The sequence below is a fragment of the Triticum aestivum genome, chromosome 2A (assembly GCF_018294505.1).
Source record: "Triticum aestivum cultivar Chinese Spring chromosome 2A, IWGSC CS RefSeq v2.1, whole genome shotgun sequence".
Taxonomy (NCBI): domain Eukaryota; kingdom Viridiplantae; phylum Streptophyta; class Magnoliopsida; order Poales; family Poaceae; genus Triticum; species Triticum aestivum.
In genome coordinates, this window is record NC_057797.1 from 633,921,082 (window position 1) to 633,944,041 (window position 22,960).

Genomic DNA, 22,960 nt, shown 5'->3' on the forward strand with positions numbered 1-22,960 from the left:
CTACTACCGTGTCATCGCCCTCCGTGAGGGGGGGCCACGCCCCGGAGACGCGTCCCGCCTCTTCGGACATGCCACCACACCACCCCGCATGTATGAGGGCCCGGTGCGACGCTTCGATGGCATTGCTACCCCCTAGTGCCCCTGTCCCGCCTAACCCTGTAGCGTTTGACCACGGGACTGTAGCGTTTGACCACGGGATCTAGCCCTTTGACTTTGCACGGACGGGCTTTGACCAGTGGACCTCCCCACCCGGTTGTGTTAGGTCAGCCCATAGGAACACTTTGGAGCAACATCCGGGCCAGACCCGCAGTAGGATCCCCTCCGTGTAGACCCCACGCGTTCGTTTTTCCCCTCCAGGTGCTAGCGGCGGCGCCGTCCGTGAGGGGGGGCACACCCCGGACATGCGTGCCGGGCGTTTGCAACCGCCACAACACTTCCAGACTTGTGAGAGGCCGCCTACGCAAGATTTGGCGGCATGCTAGCCCCCGGAGGCCGCCGGCCACAGCCGTAGATGCGCGAAGGGCAATCCGCGTAGAGGGAATTTTTCGAATACTTCTCCATCACCAAAAATTATGAAAAAATACCATCGTTCCTATAGCACATGTGCCGACATCGTGCAAAAAAACTCATGATTTTATTGTGCTCCGAGTATTTAGTAATATTGACATGCACCGGAGACGCGTCCCGCCTCTTCGGACATGCCACCACACCACCCCGCATGTATGAGGGCCCAGTGCGACGCTCCGGTGGCATTGCTACCCCCAGTGCCCCCGTCCCGCCTAACCCTGTAGCGTTTGACCACGGGATCTAGCCCTTTGACTTTGCACAGACGGGCTTTGACAAATGGACCTCCCCACCCGGTTGTGTTAGGTCAGCCCATAGGAACACTTTGGAGCAACATCCGGGACAGACCCACAGCAAGATCCCCTCCGTGTAGACCCCACGCGTCCGTTTCCCCCCTCCTGGTGCCGGCGGCAGCGCCGTTCGTGAGGGGGGGCACACCCCGGACACGCGTGCCGGGCGTTTGCAACCGCCACAACACTTCCAGACTTGTGAGAGGCCGCCTACGCAAGATTTGGCGGCATGCTAGCCCCCGGAGGCCGCCGGCCACAGCCGTAGACGCGCAAAGGGCAATCCGCGTAGAGGGAATTTTTCGGATACTTCTCCATCACCAAAATTATGAAAAAATACCATCGTTCCTATAGCACATGTGCCCACGTCGTGCAAAAAAACTCATGATTTTATCGCGCTCCGAGTATTTAGTAATATTGACGCCGCATCGTTACTGCAGAACGTCTACTACCGTGTCATCGCCGTCCATGAGGGGGGACCACGCACCGGAGACGCGTCCCGCCTCTTCGGACATGCCACCACACCACCCCGCATGTATGAGGGCCCGGTGCGACGCTCCAGTGGCATTGCTACCCCCCTAGTGCCCCCGTCCAGCCTAACCCTGTAGCGTTTGACCACAGGATCTAGCCCTTTGACTTTGCACGGACGGGCTTTGACCAATGGACCTCCCCACCCGGTTGTGTTAGGTCAGCCCATAGGAACACTTTGGAGCAACATTCGGGACAGACCCACAGCAAGATCCCCTCCGTGTAGACCCCAAGCGTCCATTTCCCCCCTCCTGGTGCCGGCGGCAGCGCCGTCCGTGAGGGGGGGCACACCCCGGACACGCGTGCCGGGCGTTTGCAACCGCCACAACACTTCCAGACTTGTGAGAGGCCGCCTACGCAAGATTTGGCGGCATGCTAGCCCCCGGAGGCCGCTGGCCACAGCCGTAGACGCGCAAAGGGCAATCCGCGTAGAGGGAATTTTTCGGATACTTCTCCATCACCAAAATTATGAAAAAATACCATCGTTCCTATAGCACATGTGCCCACGTCGTGCAAAAAAACTCATGATTTTATTGCGCTCCGAGTATTTAGTAATATTGACGCCGCATCGTTACCGCAGAATGTCTACTAACGTGTCATCACCGTCCGTGAGGGGGGACCACGCACCGGAGACGCGTCCCGCCTCTTCGGACATGCCACCACACCACCCCGCATGTATGAGGGCCCGGTGCGACGCTCCGGTGGCATTGCTACCCCCAGTGCCCCCGTCCCGCCTAACCCTGTAGCGTTTGACCACATGATCTAGCCCTTTGACTTTGCTCGGACGGGCTTTGACCAATGGACCTCCCCACCCGGTTGTGTTAGGTCAGCCCATAGGAACACTTTGGAGCAACATCCGGGATAGACCCACAGTAAGATCCCCTCCGTATAGACCCCACGCCTCCGTTTCCCCCCTCCAGGTGCCGGTGGCAGCACCGTCCGTGAGGGGAGGCACAGCCCGGACACGCGTGCCGGGCGTTTGCAACCGCCACACCACTTCCAGACTTGTGAGAGGCCGCCTACGCAGGATTTGGCGGCATGCTAGCCCCCGGAGGCTGCCGGCCACAGCCGTAGACGGGCGAAGGGCAATCCGCATACAGGAAATTTTTCGGATACTTCTCCATCACCAAAAATTATGAAAAAATACCATCGTTCCTATAGCACATGTGCCCACGTCGTGCAAAAAAACTCATGATTTTATCGCGCTCCGAGTATTTAGTAATATTGACGCCGCATCATTACCGCAGAACGTCTACTACCGTGTCATCGCCGTCCGTGAGGGGGGACCACGCACCGGAGACGCGTCCCGCCTCTTCAGACATGCCACCACACCACCCCGCATGTATGAGGGCCCGGTGCGACGCTCCGGTGGCATTGCTACCCCCAGTGCCCCCGTCCCGCCTAACCCTGTAGCGTTTGACCACGGGATCTAGCCCTTTGACTTTGCACGGACGGGCTTTGACCAATGGACCTCCCCACCCGGTTGTGTTAGGTCAGCCTGTAGGAACACTTTAGAGCAACATCCGGGACAGACGCACAGCAAGATCCCCTCCATGTAGACCCCACGCGTCCGTTTTCCCCGTCCAGGTGCCGGCGGCAGCGCCGTCCGTGAGGGAGGGCACACCCCGGACACGCGTGCCGGGCGTTTGCAACCGCCACAACACTTCCAGACTTGTGAGAGGCCGCCTACGCAAGATTTGGCGGCATGCTAGCCCCCGGAGGCCGCCGGCCACAACCGTAGACGCGCGAAGGGCAATCCGCGTAGAGGGAATTTTTCGGATACTTCTCCATCACCAAAAATTATGAAAAAATACCATCGTTCCTATAGCACATGTGCCCACGCCGTGCAAAAAAACTCATAATTTTATCACGCTCCGAGTATTTAGTAATATTGACGCTGCATCGTTACCGCAGAACGTCTACTACTGTGTCATCACCGTCCGTGAGGCACGCACCGGGGACGCGTCCCGCCTCTTCGGACATGCCACCACACCACCCCGCATGTATGAGGGCCCGGTGCGACGCTCCGGTGGCATTGCTACCCCCCAGTGCCCCCGTCCCGCCTAACCCTGTAGCGTTTGACCACGGGATCTAGCCCTTTGACTTTGCACGGACGGGCTTTGACCAATGGACCTCCCCACCCGGTTGTGTTAGGTCAGCCCATAGGAACACTTTGGAGCAACATCTGGGACAGACCCACAGCAAGATCCCCTACGCAAGATTTGGCGGCATGCTAGCCCCCGGAGGCCGCCGGCCACAACCGTAGACGCGCGAAGGGCAATCCGCGTAGAGGGAATTTTTCGGATACTTCTCGATCACCAAAAATTATGAAAAAATACCATCGTTCCTATAGCACATGTGCCCACGTCGTGCAAAAAAACTCACGATTTTATCGCGCTCCGAGTATTTAGTAATATTGACGCCGCATCGTTACCGCAAAACGTCTACTACCGTGTCATCGCCGTCCGTGAGGGGGGACCATGCACCGGAGACGCGTCCCGCCTCTTCGAACATGCCACCACACCACCCCGCATGTATGAGGGCCCGGTGCAACGCTCCGGTGGCATTGCTACCCCTAGTGCCCCCGTCCCGCCTAACCCTGTAGCCTTTGACCACGGGATCCAGCCCTTTGACTTTGCACGGACGGGCTTTCACCAATGGACCTCCCCACCCGGTTGTGTTAGGTCAGCCCATAGGAACACTTTGGAGCAACATCCGGGACAGACCCAGAGCAAGATCCCCTCCGTGTAGACCCCACGCGTCCGTTTCCCCCCTCCAGGTGCCGGCGGCAGCGCCGTCCGTGGGGGGGCACACCCCGGACACGCGTGCCGGGCGTTTGCAACCGCCACAACACTTCCAGACTTGTGAGAGGCCGCCTACGCAAGATTTGGCGGCATGCTAGCCCCCAGAGGCCGCCGGCCACAGCCGTAGACGCGCGAAGGGCAATCCGCGTAGAGGGTTCGGATACTTGTCCATCACCAAAAATTATGAAAAAATACCATCGTTCCTATAGCACATGTGCCCACGTCGTGCAAAAAAAACTCATGATTTTATCGCGCTCCGAGTATTTAGTAATATTGACGCCGCATCGTTACCGCAGAACGTCTACTACCGTGTCATCGCCGTCCATGAGGGGGGACCACGCACCGGAGACGCGTCCCGCCTCTTCGGACATGCCACCACACCACCCCGCATGTATGAGGGCCCGGTGCGACGCTCCGGTGGCATTGCTACCCCCCCAGTGCCCCCGTCCAGCCTAACCCTGCAGCGTTTGACCACAGGATCTAGCCCTTTGACTTTGCACGGACGGGCTTTGACCAATGGACCTCCCCACCCGGTTGTGTTAGGTCAGCCCATAGGAACACTTTGGAGCAACATCCGGGACAGACCCACAGCAAGATCCCCTCCGTGTAGACCCCAAGCGTCTGTTTCCCCCCTCTAGGTGCCGGAGGCAGCGCCGTCCGTGAGGGGGCACACCCCGGACACGCGTGCCGGGCGTTTGCAACCGCCACAACACTTCCAGACTTGTGAGAGGCTGCCTACGCAAGATTTGGCGGCATTCTAGCCCCCGGAGGCCGCCGGCCACAGCCGTAGACGCGCGAAGGGCAATCCGCGTAGAGGGAATTTTTTGGATACTTCTCCATCACCAAAAATTATGAAAAAATACCATCGTTCCTATAACACATGTGCCCACGTCGTGCAAAAAAACTCATGATTTTATCGCGCTCCGAGTATTTAGTAATATTAACGCCGCATCGTTACCGCAGAACGTCTACTACCGTGTCATCGCCGTCCGTGAGGGGGGGGGCACGCACCGGAGACGCGTCCAGCCTCTTCGAACATGCCACCACACCACCCCGCATGTATGAGTGCCCGGTGCGATGCTCTGGTGGCATTGCTACCCCTCAGTGCCCCCGTCCCGCCTAACCCTGTAGCGTTTGACCACGGGATCTAGCCCTTTGACTTTGCACGGACGGGCTTTGACCAGTGGTCCTCCCCACCCGGTTGTGTTAGGTCAGCCCATAGGAACACTTTGGAGCAACATCCGGGACAGACCCACAGCAAGATCCCCTCCGTGTAGACCCCACGCGTGCGTTTCCCCCCTCCAGGTGCCGTCGGCAGCGCCGTCCATGAGGGGGGGCACACCCCAGACACGCTGCCGGGCGTTTACAACTGCCACAACACTTCCAGACTTGTGAGTGGCCGCCTACGCAAGATTTGGCGGCATGCTAGCCCCCGGAGGCCGCCGACCACAGCCGTAGACGCGCGAAGGGCAATCCGCGTAGAGGGAATTTTTCGGATACTTCTCCATCACCAAAAATTATGAAAAAATACCATCGTTCCTATAGCACATGTGCCCACGTCGTGCAAAAAAACTCATGATTTTATCGCGCTCCGAGTATTTAGTAATATTGACGCTGCATCGTTACCGCAGAACGTCTACTACCGTGTCATCGCCGTCTGTGAGGGGGGGGGGCACGCACCGAAGACGCGTCCCGCCTCTTCGGACATGCCATCACACCACCCCGCATGTAGGAGGGCCCGATGTGTCGCTCCGGTGGCATTGCTACCCCCTAGTGCCCCCGTCCCGCCTAACCCTGTAGCGTTTGACCACGGGATCTAGCCCTTTGACTTTGCACGGACGGGCTTTGACCAATGGACCTCCCCACCCGGTTGTGTTAGGTCAGCCCATAGGAACACTTTGGAGCAACATCCGGGCCAGACCCACAGCAAGATCCCCTCCGTGTAGACCCCACGCGTCCGTTTCCCCCCTCCAGGTAACAGCGGCAGCGCCGTCCGTGAGGGGGAGCACACCCCGGACACGCGTGTCGGGTGTTTGCAACCGCCAAAACACTTCCATACTTGGGAGAGGCCGCCTACGCAAGATTTGGCGGCATGCTAGCCCCCGGAGGCCGCCTGCCACAGCCGTAGATGCGCGAAGGGCAATCCGCGTAGAGGGAATTTTTCGGATACTTCTCCATCACCAAAAATTATGAAAAAATACCATCATTCCTATAGCACATGTGCCCACGTCATGCAAAAAAAAAACTCTTGATTTTATCACGCTCCGAGTATTTAGTAATATTGACGCCGCATCGTTACCGCAGAACGTCTACTATCGTGTCATCGCCGTCCGTGAGGGGGGGCCACGCAATGGAGACGCGTCCCGCCTCTTTGGACATGCCACCACACCACCCCGCATGTATGAGGGCCCGGTGTGACGCTCCGGTGGCATTGCTACCCCCAAGTGCCCCCGTCCCGCCTAACCCTGTAGCGTTTGACCACGGGATCTAGCCCTTTGACTTTGCACGGACGGGCTTAGACCAATGGACCTCCCCACCCGGTTGTGTTAGGTCAGTCCATAGGAACACTTTGGAGCAACATCCGGGACAGACCCACAGCAAGATCCCCTCCGTGTAGACCCCACGCGTCCGTTTCCCCCCTCCAGGTGCCGGCGGCAGCGCCGTCCGTGAGGGGAGCACACCCCGGACACGCGTGCCGGGCGTTTGCAACCGCCACAACACTTCCAGACTTGTGAGAGGCCGCCTACGCAAGATTTGGCGGCATGCTAGCCCCCGGAGGCTGCCGACCACAGCCGTTGACGGGCGAAGGGCAATCCGGGTAGAGGGAATTTTTCGGATACTTATCCATCACCAAAAATTATGAAAAAATACCATCGTTCCTATAGCACATGTGCCCACGTCGTGCAAAAAAACTCATGATTTTATCGCGCTCCGAGTATTTAGTAATATTGATGCCGCATCGTTACCGCAGAACGTCTACTACGGTGTCATCGCCGTCCATGAGGGGGGGGGGGCACGCACCGGAGACGCGTCCCGCCTCTTCGGACATGCCATCACACCACCCCGCATGTATGAGGGCCTGGTGCGACGCTCTGGTGGCATTGCTACTCCGAGTGCCCCCGTCCCGCCTAACCCTGTAGCGTTTGACCACGGGATCTAGCCCTTTGACTTTGCACGGACGGGCTTTGACCAGTGGACCTCCCCACCCGGTTGTGTTAGGTCAGGCCATAGGAACACTTTGGAGCAACATCCGGGCCAGACCCACAGCAAGATCCCCTCCGTGTAGACCCCACGCGTTTGTTTCCCCTCTCCAGGTGCCAGCGGCAGCGCCGTCCGTGAGGGGGGGCACACCCCGGACACGCGTGTCGGGTCTTTGCAACCGCCACAACACTTCCAGACTTGTGAGAGGCCGCCTACACAAGATTTGGCGGCATGCTAGCCCCCGGAGGCCGCCGGCCACAACCGTAGACGCTCGAAGGGCAATCCGCGTAGAGGGAATTTTTCGGATACTTCTCCATCACCAAAAATTATGAAAAAATACCATCGTTCCAACAGCACATGTGCCCACGTCATGCAAAAAAAAACTCTTGATTTTATCACGCTCCGAGTATTTAGTAATATTGACGCCGCATCGTTACCGCAGAACGTCTACTACCGTGTCATCGTCGTCCGTGAGGGGGGGCCACGCACTGGAGACGCGTCCCGCCTCTTCGGACATGCTACCACACCACCCCGCATGTATGAGGGCCCGGTGTGACGCTCCGGTGGCATTGCTACCCCCAAGTGCCCCCGTCCCGCCTAACCCTGTAGCGTTTGACCACGGGATCTACCCCTTTGACTTTGCACGGACGGGCTTTGACCAATGGACCTCCCCACCCGGTTGTGTTAGGTCAGCCCATAGGAACACTTTGGAGCAACATCCGGGACAGACCCACAACAAGATCCCCTCTGTGTAGACCCCACGCGTCCGTTTCCCCCCTCCAGGTGCCGGTGGCAGCGCCGTCCGTGAGGGGGGGCACACCCCGGACACGCGTGCCGGGCGTTTGCAACCGCCACAACACTTCCAGACTTGTGAGAGGCCGCCTACGCAAGATTTGGCGGCATGCTAGCCCCCGGAGGCTTCCGACCACAGCCGTAGATGGGCGAAGGGCAATCCGCGTAGAGGGAATTTTTCGGATACTTCTCCATCACCAAAAATTATGAAAAAATACCATCGTTCCTATAGCACATGTGCCCACGTCGTGCAAAAAAACTCATGATTTTATCGCGCTCCGAGTATTTAGTAATATTGACGCCGCATCGTTACCGCAGAACATCTACTACCGTGTCATCGCCGTCCGTGAGGGGGGACCACGCACCGGAGACGCGTCCCGCCTCTTCGGACATGCCACCACACCATCCCGCATGTATGAGGGCCCGGTGCGACGCTCCGGTGGCATTGCTACCCCGAGTGCCCCCGTCCCGCCTAACCCTGTAGCGTTTGACCACGGGATCTAGCCCTTTGACTTTGCACGGACGGGCTTTGACCAATGGACCTCCCCACCCGGTTGTGTTAGGTCAGCCCATAGGAACACTTTGGAGCAACATCCGGGACAGACCCACAGCAAGATCCCCTCCGTGTAGACCCCACGCGTCCGTTTCCCCCCTCCAGGTGCCGGCGGCAGCGCCGTCCGTGAGGGGGGGCACACCCCGGACACGCGTGCCGGGCGTTTGCAACCGCCACAACACTTCCAGACTTGTGAGAGGCCACCTACGCAAGATTTGGCGGCATGCTAGCACCCGGAGGCCGCCGGCCACAGCCGTAGACGTGCGAAGGGCAATCCGCGTAGAGTGAATTTTTCGGATACTTCTCCATCACCAAAAATTATGAAAAAAATACCATCGTTCCTATAGCACATGTGCCCACGTCGTGCAAAAAGCTCATGATTTTATCGCGCTCCGAGTATTTAGTAATATTGACGCCGCATCGTTACCGCAGAACGTCTACTACCGTGTCATCGCCGTCCGTGAGGGGGGACCACGCACCGGAGACACGTCCCGCCTTTTCGGACATGCCACCACACCACCCCGCATGTATGAGGGCCTGGTGCGATGCTCCGGTGGCATTGCTACCCCCCAGTGCCCCCGTCCCGCCTAACCCTGTAGCGTTTGACCACGGGATTTAGCCCTTTGACTTTGCACGGACGGGCTTTGACCAATGGACCTCCCACCCGGTTGTGTTAGGTCAGCCCATAGGAACACTTTGGAGCAACATCCGGGACAGACCCACAGCAAGATCCCCTCCGTGTAGACCGCACGCATCCGTTTCCCCCCTCTAGGTGCCGGCGGCAGCGCCGTTCGTGATGGGGGGCACACCCCGGACATGCGTGCCGGGCATTTGCAACCGCCACAACACTTCCAGACTTGTGAGAGGCCGCCTACGCAAGATTTGGCGGCATGCTAGCCCCCGAAGGCTGCCGACCACAGCCGTAGATGGGCGAAGGGCAATCCGCGTAGAGGGAATTTTTCGGATACTTCTCCATCACCAAAAATTATGAAAAAATACCATCATTCCTATAGCACATGTGCCCACGTCGTGCAAAAAAACTCATGATTTTATCGCGCTTCGAGTATTTAGTAATATTGACGCCGCATCGTTACCGCAGAACGTCTACTACCGTGTCATTACCGTCCGTGAGGGGGGTGGGCACGCACCGGAGACGCGTCCCGCCTCTTCGGACATGCCACCACACCACCCCGCATGTATGAGGGCCCGGTGCGACGCTCCGGTGGCATTGCTACCCCCCTAGTGCCCCCGTCCCGCCTAACCCTGTAGCGTTTGACCACGGGATCTAGCCCTTTGACTTTGCATGGACGGGCTTTGACCAGTGGACCTTCCCACCCGGTTGTGTTAGGTCAGGCCATAGGAACACTTTGGAGCAACATCCAAGCCAGACCCAAAACAAGATCCCCTCCGTGTAGACCCCATGCGTCCGTTTCCCCCTCCAGGTGACGGCGGCAGCGCCGTCCGTGAGGAGGGACACACCCCGGACATGCGTGCCGGGTGTTTGCAACCGCGACAACACTTCCAGACTTGTGAGAGGCCGCCTACGCAAGATTTGGCGGCATGCTAGCCCCCGGAGGCTGCCGGCCACAGCCGTAGACGCGCGAAGGGCAATCCGCGTAGAGGGAATTTTTCGGATACTTCTCCATCACCAAAAATTATGAAAAAATACCATCGTTCCTATAGCACATGTGCCCACGTCGTGCAAAAAAACTCATGATTTTATCGCGCTCCGAGTATTTAGTAATATTGACGCCGCATCGTTACCGCAGAAAGTCTACTACCGTGTCATCGCCGTCCGTGAGGGGGGGCCACACACCGGAGACGCGTCCCGCCTCTTCGGACATGCCACCACACCACCCCGCATGTATGAGGCCCGGTGTGACGCTCCGGTGGCATTGCTACCCCCAGTGCCCCCGTCCCGCCTAACCCTGTAGCGTTTGACCATGGGATCTAGCCCTTTGACTTTGCACGGACGGGCTTTGACCAGTGGACCTCCCCACCCGGTTGTGTTAGGTCGGCCCATAGGAACACTTTGGAGCAACATCCGGGCCAAACCCACAACAAAATCCCCTCCGTGTAGACCCCACGCGTCCGTTTCCCCCCTCCAGGTGCCGGCGGCAGCGCCATCCGTGAGGGGGGGCACACCCCGGAGCCCCAAGACGGGAGTCTACGCATGCATGAACACTTTCACATATGCATCGGGACCCATGTGATGTTTCAGTGACATAGCTACACCCGAATCCCCCCACCTACCAGAATTCCTTCCGTGTCGACCGTTTCCCCCCTCTGTGACACGGCGATAGCGACGTTCGTAACGGGGGGCAATCGATATACCATCGGGTATGTTTTTTTAGATAAGGCATAATTATCTTATGCAAAAGCAAAAACTAAAATAAAGTAAAAATAACAAAACAAAGTAAAAATAAAAAAATAAAGTAAAATACACGGATCGATGACGGAGGTTGTCCCACGGATCGATGACGTGGTGTGGCACACGGATCGATGATGTGGCGAAGGGGCCTATGCCGACGGCTGTGCCGTAGGCATACCTCTGCCACATATAACCAAAGTAAAAATAAAAAATTAAGTAAAGTAAACATATGCCGACGGCAAGGCCGTCGGCATATCTGTGCACACACGGATCGATGACGTGGCGTGGCACACGGATCGTTGACGTGGCAGAGGGGCCTATGCCGACGGCTATGCCGTAGGCATACCTCTGCCACAGATATGCTGACGGCCGCCGTTACTGCCCGTCGGCGTAGGATCAACGCCGTCAAATGGTCAGCGCTGACCGGGCAGGTGAGTCCGGGCTATGCCGACGGCCTGTCCTATGCTGACGGGCCTCGTAGCCGTAGCTCGGGCGGTCCCGACGGCCTCGTCTATGCCGATGGCCCCGTCGGCATAGATGGATGTATGTCGACGGCTATTCTACGCCTACGGCCTATCCTTGGCCGTGGGCATAGGTCCATAGATGCCGACGGGGGCCGCCGGCATAGATTTGGTCATCGGCAACCCCAGTTTTTCTGGTAGTGGCGTGTCCTTCCACTGCTCCAGGAAGCGGCACATCCGCTTGGAGTCCGTGGCCTTGAACTCCGATGCCTGGATAGCCGGAACCACCGTGTCGTAGACAAGCTCCGCGTACGGCGACATGGCCGACCCGTCGTCCAGTGAATTCTTCAGGAAGACGAACACGTCCAGCCACATGGCCGGGTCCCATAGAGGCTGCCACCTTTGGAGCACCGGGCGAATGAGCGGCGCCACGAGCACGCCCGCCATGTTTGCGAGGCAGTATGTCTGGTACTCCTCCAGGAACTTCTTCCTTAGCCTTGAAAACTCCAAGATGAGGTTGCCCGCCGTCAACTCTCCCGATGCACTTTTCTCGTGCACCAGCGTCACGACCGTGATGATCACCTCCGCCGCGTCCACCACCATATGCTCGCCGTTGTGCTGGGCACCATCTTGCAGCACCCGCACTTCAGCGAGGATTTTCTCGCAGAACTCCCGGTCTTGCTGCCGCGATCCATCGGTGTCGCCCATCTCCCAATCGTTGTAGACCGCTTGAGAGATTTCGTCTGCGCACTGGTCAGCTCCCCATTTGGTCGGCAAGGTTTCCGGGACCTTGTTGGGAAGTCCGTTGTTGTATGATCCTTCTCCCTCGGCGCCGACCGTACCGAAACCAGCGCTCTCTGGCCGCTTCACCACCTTCACAGGAGATGTGATGCCCTGGCCGTGCTTGCCGAGGCCAGAGCCGGACCAGACCTCGTAGTTCATGTGCCTCATCATATTTACTATCGTTGTGTTCTTGAAAACCGGGCTCTCAACAACAGGCCGGGGCTTCCATGTCGTTGCCGGATCGTAGTGCTGCCTAGTGTAGCGTTGGTGATGGTGTTGACGAGAGGACGGACCTGCAGAGCCGGCAGCGACAAACGGGACGTGTCTGAAGAGGAGATCGCCGGGGTCGCGTACACGCTTGTGCTGGGGCGACGGACGGCTGCCCGCCCCGCCGGACTCAGAGCCCGTGCGGTCGTCGTGGCGGTAGGTGGAGCCGCCCCTCGTCATGACGTCGCTCGACTCATCAGCGCCAGCGGAGGCCATGAGCATGTAAGTAGGATTGCTTCGCAGGTGGAGAATGGTGATTGGAGAGGGGAGGGACCGGTGAAACCATCAAGGAGAGTGTCTGGTGCATTTCCCCATCGAGATTGCTCCCCTTATATAGGAAGTTAGAAACAAAGCTAATTTGGTAACCTTTAACTGTAAGGAGGCCCCACTATGTTATATGCGGAAAGAAACGCAACAAGTTTGGCAACCTTTAACGGTAGGGTTAAGAAGGCGCCATCTGTTACTATATACTAATGCGGAAAGAAACACGCAAGCGAATGTGTACGCGCACGAAATATCAATTTTGATTCACGTGCCAGAATTCCACGCGTAGTATGTATCGTGTTTGAATTAGACCGTTTTCAAGGGCTGCCTTCTTCGAATACAATGCATTTTCCCGTTACTGAACATGGTGTATAGCTGAATATCCCGCGCAATTCCGTCGCTTGCATGACTTATGAAACCGTGCTCTCTAGACATATATAATGCTTATAGTATAAATGCACGTTCCGAAGATCAAATACAATTGTACATTCATCTTACTTCGTGTTCTTCTTTTCTACACTTATTCCTTTGGAGCATCTCCAATAGGTGCCCTATAGTAGGGCACCAAAAGGTGGCTCAAGTAAATTTTGCAACACATAAAACTGTTTTCAAACAATACCAAAGACTTCCAACTTCAATAGATGCCCTATGACGGCGAAAGGCTGATCACTGTCGATGCGCCAGACTCGTCCCACTAGTAGAAAACAAGGTACTGATATGTCTCCGTCGTATCTACCTTTCGAAACACTTTTGCCCTTGTTTTGGACTCTAACTTGCATGATTTGAATGGAACTAATCCGGACTGATGCTGTTTTCAGCAGAATTGCCATAGTGTTATTTTTGTGCAGAAATAAAAGTTCTCGAAATGACCTGAAAATCAACGGATATTATTTTTGGAATATATAAAAAATACTGCAAGAAGAATCCACGTCAAGGGGCCCACACCCTGTCCACGAGGGAGGGGGGCGCGCCTACCCCCCTGGGCGCGCCCCCTGCCTCGTGGGCCCCCTGACGCTCCACCAACCTCAACTCCAATTCCATATATTCGTGTTCGGCGAGAGAAAAAATCAGAGAAAAGGATTCACCGCATTTTACGATATGGAGCCGCCGCCAAGCCCTAAACTCTCTCGGGAGGGCTGATCTGGAGTCTTTTCGGGGCTCCGGAGAGGGGAATCCGTCGACATCGTCATCATCAACCTTCCTCCATCACCGATTTCATGATGCTCACTGCCGTGCGTGAGTAATTCCATAGTAGGCTTGCTGGATGGTGATGGCTTGGATGAGATTTATCATGTAATCGAGTTAGTTTTGTTAGGGTTTGATCCCTAGTATCCACTATGTTCTGAGATTGATGTTGCTAAGACTTTGCTATGCTTAATGCTTGTCACTAGGGTCCGAGTGCCATGATTTCAGATCTGAACCTATTAAGTTTTCATGAATATATGTGAGTTGTTGATCCTATCTTGCAAGTCTATAGTCACCTATTATGTGTTATGACCCATTAACCCCGAAGTGACAATAATCGGGACCATTACCGGTGATGACCGTAGTTTGAGGAGTTCATGTATTCACTATGTGTTAATGCTTTGGTCCGGTACTCTATTAAAAGGAGGCCTTAATATCCCTTAGTTTCCAATAGGACCCCGCTGCCACGGGAGGGTTGGACAAAAGATGTCATGCAAGTTCTTTTCCATAAGCACGTATGAATATATTCAGAATACATGCCTACATTACATTGTCGAACTGCAGCTAGTTCTGTGTCACCCTATGTTATAACTATTGCATGATCGATCGCATCCAACATAATTATCCATCACTGATCCAATGCCTACGAGCTTTTCATATATTGTTCTTCGCTTATTTAATTTTCCGTTGCTACTGTTACAATCACTACAAAACCCAAAAATATTACTTTTGCTACCGTGACCACTACTATCATATTACTTTGCTACTAAACACTTTGCTGCAGATATTTAGTTTTCAGGTATGGTTGAATTGACAACTCAGCTGCTAATACTTGAGAATATTCTTTGGCTCCCCTTGTGTCGAATCAATAAATTTGGTTTGAATACTCTACCTCGAAAGCTGTTGCGATCCCCTATACTTGTGGGTTATCAAGACTATTTTCTAGTGCCGTTGCCGGGGAGCATAGCTCTATTCTTTGAGTCACTTGGGATTTATATCTGCTTATCATTATGAAGAACTTGAAAGATCAAAGAACCAAGATTTTTCCTCAACTACTAGGGGAGGTAAGGAACTGCCATCTAGATCTGCACTTGATTCACCTTCTGTTTTGAGTAAAGTTGCGACACATACACATGCTATTGATTCCGATAGGTCGCATGTTATTGATGATGCCACTTCTGCTTTGCATGATACTTATGATGAAACTACTTCTATGCATGATGATACTGTGCCACTAGGTGAATTTCTTGATGAATAACTTGCTAGGGTTAGAGAGAATGAAATTATTGAAACTGATAATATTGATGAAAGTGATGATGAAGATTCTCCCCCTAGATATGAATTGCGTGTTGGTCCTGAGGGTTATGTTATGGATGAAGAAACTGCTAGAGACTTCTTAGCTTGCAATGATATATCTGATCTTAAGAAATTATTAGCTAAGCTTAAAGAAAAGTCTTTGAATGCTAGAATGAAATATGACCCTGCTTTTGCTACTTCACCTATCTTTATTACTGATAAGGATTATAATTTCTCCGTCGATCCTGAGTTAATTACCTTGGCTGAATCTGATCCTTTTTATGGCTACAAATCTAAAACTGTTGTGGCACATCTTACTAAATTAAATGATATAGCCACCCTATTCACTAATGATGAGAAAACTCGCTATTACTTTATCCTTAAGTTGTTTCCGTTCTCATTAAAGGGTGATGCTAAGACATGGTTTAATTCTCTTGATCCTAGTTGTGTGCGTAGTCCCCAGGATATGATTTATTACTTCTCTGCTAAATATTTCCCTGCTCATAAGAAACAAGCTGCCTTAAGGGAAATATATAATTTTGTGCAAATTGAAGAAGAGAGTCTCCCACAAGCTTGAGGGAGGCTTCTCCGATTACTTAATGCTTTGCCTGATCATCCTCTCAACAAAAATGAAATACATGATATCTTTTATAATGGACTAACCGATGCTTCCAGAGACCACCTGGATAGTTGTGCTGGTTGTGTTTTCAGGGAAAGAACTATTGATCAAGCTGAATTTTTATTGAATAATATGTTGACTAATGAAAATAATTGGATACTTCCTGAACCAACTCCTAACCCAACTCCGAAGAAAAGGGGTATTCTATTTCTCAGTCCTGAAGATATGCAAGAGGCAAAGAAATCTATGAAAGAAAAAGGTATTAAAACTGAAGATGTTAAGAATTTACCACCTATTGAAGAAATACATGGTCTTAATTTGCCATCTGTTGAAGAAACACATGGTCTTGATAACCCGACACAGGTAGTAAAGATAAATTCTCTCTATAGATTCGATAAATGTGAAATCACATTTACTAAGTTTGCTAGCTCATGCTTAGATGAGTTTGATGACTTTATGGTTAAACAAGAAAACTTCAATGCTTATGTTGGTAGACAATTGAAACACAATGCTGATATGCTTGAGCACTTGGGTGATTATATGGATAATGTTAAAGGTTAACTTAAACTTATTAGTAAACATGCTTCTATGGTTACCACTGAAGTAGAACAAGTGCTTAAACCTCAGAATGATTTGCTCAATGAATTAAATAATAAGAAGAATGATATGTTGTTAGAGTTATGACTAGAGGCGGTAAAATGACTCAGGAACCTTTGTATCCCGAGGGCCATCCTAAGAGAATTGAGCAAGATTCTCAGAGAATTAATATTGATGCACCTAGTCCTTCTAAAAGGAAGAAAAAGAAAAATGATAAGACTTTGCATGCTTCTAGTGAACCTGTTATTGACACACCTGAGAATCCCAATAATATTTCTATTTCTGATGCTGAAACACAATCTGGTAATGAACATGAACCTAGTGATAATGTTAATGATGATGTTCATGTTAATGCTCAACCTAGCAATGATAATGATGTAGAGATTGGACCTGCTGTTGATCTTGATAACCCACAATCAAAGAATCAACGTTATGATAAGAGAGACTTTGTTGCTAGAAATCACGGTAAAGAAAGAGAACCATGGGTTCAGAAACCCATGCCTTTTCCTCCTAAACCATCCAAGAAAAAGGACGATGAGGATTTTCAGCGCTTTGCTAAAATGATTAGACCTATCTTTTTGCGTATGTGTTTGACTGATATGATTAAAATGAACCCTTATGCTAAGTACGTGAAAGATATTGTTACTAATAAAAGAAAGATACCGGAAGCTAAAATTTCCACCATGCTTGCTAATTACACTTTTAAGGGTGGAATACCAAAGAAACTTGGAGATCCAGGAGTACCAACTATACCATGCTCCATTAAAAGAAACTATGTTAAAACTACTTTATGTGATCTTGGAGCTGGTGTTAGTGTTATGCCTCTCTCTTTATATGGTAGACTTGATTTGAATAAGTTGACACCTACTGAAATATCTTTGCAAATGGCTGATAAATCAACTGCTATACTTGTCGGTATTTGTGAGGATGTGCCTCTTGTGGTCGCAAACGTTACCATTTTAACGGACTTTGTTATTCTTGATATTTCCGAGGACGATAGTATGTCTATTATTCTTGGAAGACCCTTTTTGAATACTGCATGGGCTGTTATTGATTGGACCAAAGGCAATGTCACTTTTCATGTTAATGGTAATGAGCATATGGTACACTTTCTGAGGAAACAACCTCAAGTCCACAGTATCAATTCTATTGGAAAAGTTTCAACAATCACTATTGGAGGTTTTGAATTTCCTCTTCCTACTATCAAGAAGAAATTTGATATTCTTATTTTTGGGGACATGCATATCCCCATTGAGGTAACCTAGTTTTATTCGAAAATTCTCCGGTTTCATGTTATTCGAAATGAGTTTGTTAACAAGACCTGATCAACCTTGTTAGTGGATTCCTTTTGATGAGCATGAGATGGATGAATTTAGAAATCACAACTCTCTGTGCCCTCTTTTCACTTTTTGATATTTATATTAAACAAAGCAAAAATAGTATTTTTTTGTCTATTTTCTGAATTATCCAAGCAATAAAAAATACCCCGAAAATAAAAGTTCTCCAAATGCCCTGAAATTTAAATATGATTTTTTCTAGAATATTTGAGAATATCTGGCACTGAAAACATAGCAGGGGAGCAACCACGTGCCCACGAGGGTGGAGGGCGCGCCCACCCCCTAGGCGTGCCCCTACCTCGTGGACCCCTACATGGGTCCCCTCCACTTATTCCAGCCACCACACACTCCTTCTTCCTCCCAAAAACATCACCAACCAGCTCAAACCTGAGTTCTTGCTCGTCTTGCTGCCATTTTCGATCTCCTTGCTCAAAGCTCCATTCACAAAACTGCTTTGGGGGATTGTTCTTTGGTATGTGACTCCTCCTATGGTCCAATTAGTTTTTGTTCTAGTGCTTTATTCATTGTGAATTTCTTAGGTGAACTTGTTCTTGAGCTTGCATGTCAAATTTATATGATCAAAAGTAGTTTTAATGCATTATATAGCCTCTAGGCACTTGTAGGAGTAGTTGCTATCAATTTTGTTGACTTTGGTTCACTTTTATTTTAAGTTACTAAAAATTTTAGAAATTTTCATAAAAAGATGAAGAGATTTTTTAGGGGCTCATCGAGCCGAAGCTCGAAGGATAAGCAAGATGAAGAGAACAAGAAGCCCAAGTATAATATCCCTCGTACTGCGGAGGTTCGGCCATGTGAATGGCCTTGTGATGAGTTCTTGAAAGAGGCCGAGATTCATGAATATTTTTATCATTTGGCTGAGAATGCATGCCTTACCGCCTTCCTCCACGACCAGCGTGAACAGTATCTCTTACTCACCAATATCTTTGTGCAAAATTTTCATTTCCATCCTAGGAGATCACCACCTTCGGTGGAATTTTATTTATATGATGTGCATAAGGAGATGTCACTTTATGATTTTTGCCGGGTCTATTTGATACCCTTTGAGGGCAGCATAGAGGAACCACATCGTAATGATGTGGAGGGATTTATTGATATGATTGCTATAGGGGAAACAAGGAAAGTTTTCGATGCGAGAATCACTAGCATACATTTTCCTGTTTTACATTACTTCACAATATTTGCTAGTAGATGCTTAATTGGTCGCGGGAACCTTAGTGCTCCTGATATTGCTATTTTGTGCCATGCCTTGTTTAATGATACTACTTTCAGCTTAGGCGCTATTGTTGCTAGATGGTTAAATCTGAACCTTACAAAGGGCCCCATCCTCGGAGGCATCTTTGCCTCGCGCCTTGCTGCACACTTTAACATACCTATTAGGCATTATGAGAAAGAGGAAAAGTTGTTGCCTAATATTTTTCTAGATTATAAGAGCATGATAGTGCATGATTTTATTGTTAAGAATAAGATGCTTAACTATAGCCTGATTTTTGGTAAGAATAACTTTGAGACTATTACCTTGCCTGTTCCCTCTTTGTTTCACATATTTTCAGGCAAGTACCTTGTTTTGACGGAGGAAGTTTATGAGTACTGGAGCGTGACACCAGCTCCAGAGCCTGAGCCGGAACCACCCCTGGACCCTTATCGACAGTCAGTTTACTAGTGGGATCCGGAGGATATCGCCAACCAATGGCACCCAGAGGACACTCCTCCTTACACCAGAGAGGCCCACTTTGATCCATGGGCATAGACCAACTTAGGCCAAAAGCCTAAGCTTGGGGGAGTATGTATCTCTCACCGACATTACATTCATGTTCACACACTCATGCCAATTGTCGGTGCTCATACTTTTTCATTGTATCATCCTTGCTAGTTTATTTTGTTTTTAAGCTTTCTTCGTGTGTGTTTGAAAAACCTTAAGAAAAAACAAAAACAAATTAGTTGTAGCTTTTAGTTAGTTTACTTTCCATGCTTGTAGTAGTAGTAATTAAAAAGAAAACCCAAAAAGATTTCTTGTTCTTCTTTTGCTTGTTGGGAGCTTTCCCGTGTAAATAGTTTTGTTTCTTTTCTTTCCTTTGGGGACGAGAGGAGAAGACCATGATTAAAGTGTTGAGTGGCTCTCATATGCATTATTGTTGATCTAACAAAGAGCCCATATTACCTTGTCTTCTCGAATTGAATGCTTGCAGATTCCAACTTAGTCCAATGCACGTGCACTATTATTATTATCCACACCGTTCGGTCGTGCAAGTGAAAGGCAATAATGATGATTATATGATGAACTTATTGAGATGAGGAAAGCTGGTATGACCTCGACCTCTCTTGTTTTTGTAAACATGATTAGTTCATCGTTCCTGATTTAGCCTATTATGAAAGAAACATATTTGCAATGACAATTAGAGATTGTAGTTGCTTATGCCATGCTTAATTAGTTAGGAGTTTATAATGGTTTACCTTACGTGCCAACTTGCTATTAAATGGTTGTGATGTGGTATGATAGGGTGGTATCCTCCTTTGAACGATTCGAGTGGCTTGACTTAGCGCATGTTCACGCATGTAGTTGAAACAAGATCAACAGAGCCTCCACGATATTTATGTTCATGGTGCATTATATCCTACTCATGCTTGCATTCGGTGTCGATTAATTTTAAGGCATGTTCATGACTGTTGTCGCTCTCTAGCTGGCCGCTTCCTAGTCTTTTTCTAGCCTTCACTTGTACTAAGCGGGAATACTGCTTGTGCATCCAATTCCATAAACCCCAAAGTTATTCCATATGAGTCCATCATATGTACCTATATACGGTATCTACATGTCGTTCCAAGTAAATTTGTATGTGCCAAACTCTAAACATTCAAATAAACATTTTGTTTTGTATGCTCGAATAGCTCATGTATCAACTAGGGCTATCTATATCCTCCATGCTAGGCGGGTTATTCTCAAGAGGAGTGGACTCCGATCCTCATTCATGAGAAAATGGATGGTCACCGGGATGCCCAGTCCCATGCTCAAATCAAATCAAAATAATTGCAAACAAAACTCCCCTAGGATTGTTGTTAGTTGGAGGCACCCGTTGTTTCGGGAAAGCCATGGATTGATGCTTGTTGGTGGTGGGGGAGTATGAACTTTACCATTCTGCTTGGGAACCGCCTATAATGTGTGTAGCATGGAGGATGTCGAGATCTCTCGGTTGTTATGTTGACAATGAAAGTATACCGCTCAAAATATTATTCATATCTATTTCAAAACCGAGCTCTTGCACCTCTACAAATCCCTGCTTCCCTCTACGAAGGGCCTATCCATTTACTTTTATGTTGAGTTATCATCCTCTTATTAAAAAGCACCAGTTGGAGAGCACCGCTGTCATTTGCATCCATTACTGTTAGTTTACATTGAGTATGACTATGACTGGATCTCTTTTACCATGAATTACAATGTCTAGTCAATCCTTGATCCTTAAAGGTGCTCTGGATTTATGTTCTGCGGTCTCAGAAAGGGCTAGCGAGATACCGTCTTGTTATATCATATCATGATTGTTTTGAGAAAGTGTTGTCATCCGAGATTTGATATTATTGCTCGCTAGCTGATTATGCCATTGATATGAGTAAACATGAGACCTAAATGTTATTGTGAATATGGTTAGCTCATAATCTTTGCTGAAAACTTGAGTGCTGGCTTTACATATTTACAACAATAAGAGCAAACCGAGTTTGTAAAAGTTTTTCTTTATCACTTTCAGTTTATCAACTGAATTGCTTGAGGACAAGCAAAGGTTTAAGCTTGGGGGAGTTGATACATCTCCGTCGTATCTACTTTTCTAAACACTTTTGCCCTTGTCTTGGATTCTAACTTGCATGACTTGAATGGAACTAACCCGGACTGACGCTGTTTTCAGCAGAATTGCCATGGTGTTATTTTTGTGCAGAAATAAAAGTTCTCAGAATGACCTGAAAATCAACGGAGATTATTTTTGGAATATATAAAAAATATTGGAAGAAGAATCCACGCCAGGGGGCCCACACCCTGTCCATGAGGGTGGGGGCGCGCCTACCCCCCTGGGCGTGCCCCCTACCTCGTGCCCCCTGATGCTCCACCGACCTCAACTCCAACTCCATATATTCGTGTTCGGGGAGAAAAAAAAATCAGAGAAAAGGATTCATCGCGTTTTACGATATGGAGCCGCCGCCAAGCCCTAAAATCTCCCGGGAGGGCTGATCTAGAGTCCTTTCGGGGCTCCGGAGAGGGGAATCCGTCGCCATCGCCATCGTCATCATCAACCTTCCTCCATCACCAATTTCATGATGCTCATCGCCGTGCGCGAGTAATTCTATTGTAGGCTTGCTGGACGGTGATGGGTTGGATGAGATTTATCATGTAATCGAGTTAGTTTTGTTAGGGTTTGATCCCTAGTATCCACTATGTTCTGAGATTGATGTTGCTATGACTTTGCTATGATTAATGCTTGTCACTAGGGCCTGAGTGCCATGATTTCATATCTGAACCTATTGTGTTCTCATGAATATATGTGAGTTCTTGATCCTATCTTGCAAGTCTATATTCACCTATTATGTGTTATGATCTGTTAACCCCGAAGTGACAATAATCGGGACCATTACCGGTGACGACCGTAGTTTGAGGAGTTCATGTATTCACTATGTGTTAATGCTTTGGTCCGGTACTCTATTAAAAGGAGGCCTTAATATCCCTTAGTTTCCAATAGGACCCCGCTGCCACGGGAGGGTATGACAAAAGATGTCATGCAAGTTCTTTTCCATAAGCATGTATGACTATATTCAGAATACATGCCTACATTACATTGATGAACTGGAGCTAGTTCTATGTCACCCTATGTTATAACTGTTGCATGATCGATCGCATCCGACATAATTATCCATCGCTGATCCAATGCCTACGAGCTTTTCATATATTGTTCTTCGCTTATTTACTTTTCTGTTGCTACTTTTACAATCACTAGAAAACCCAAAAATATTACTTTTGCTACCATTACCACTACTATCATATTACTTTGCTACTA

At 50.2% G+C, this 22,960-nt stretch overlaps 1 pseudogene; it reads right to left on the reverse strand.

Annotated features, from left to right (window-relative positions):
- LOC123191797 (tuftelin-interacting protein 11-like) overlaps nucleotides 1-12,827 on the reverse strand; it is a 23,346-nt pseudogene extending 10,519 nt beyond the window's left edge.
- Nucleotides 12,828-22,960: the final 10,133 nt, after the last annotated feature.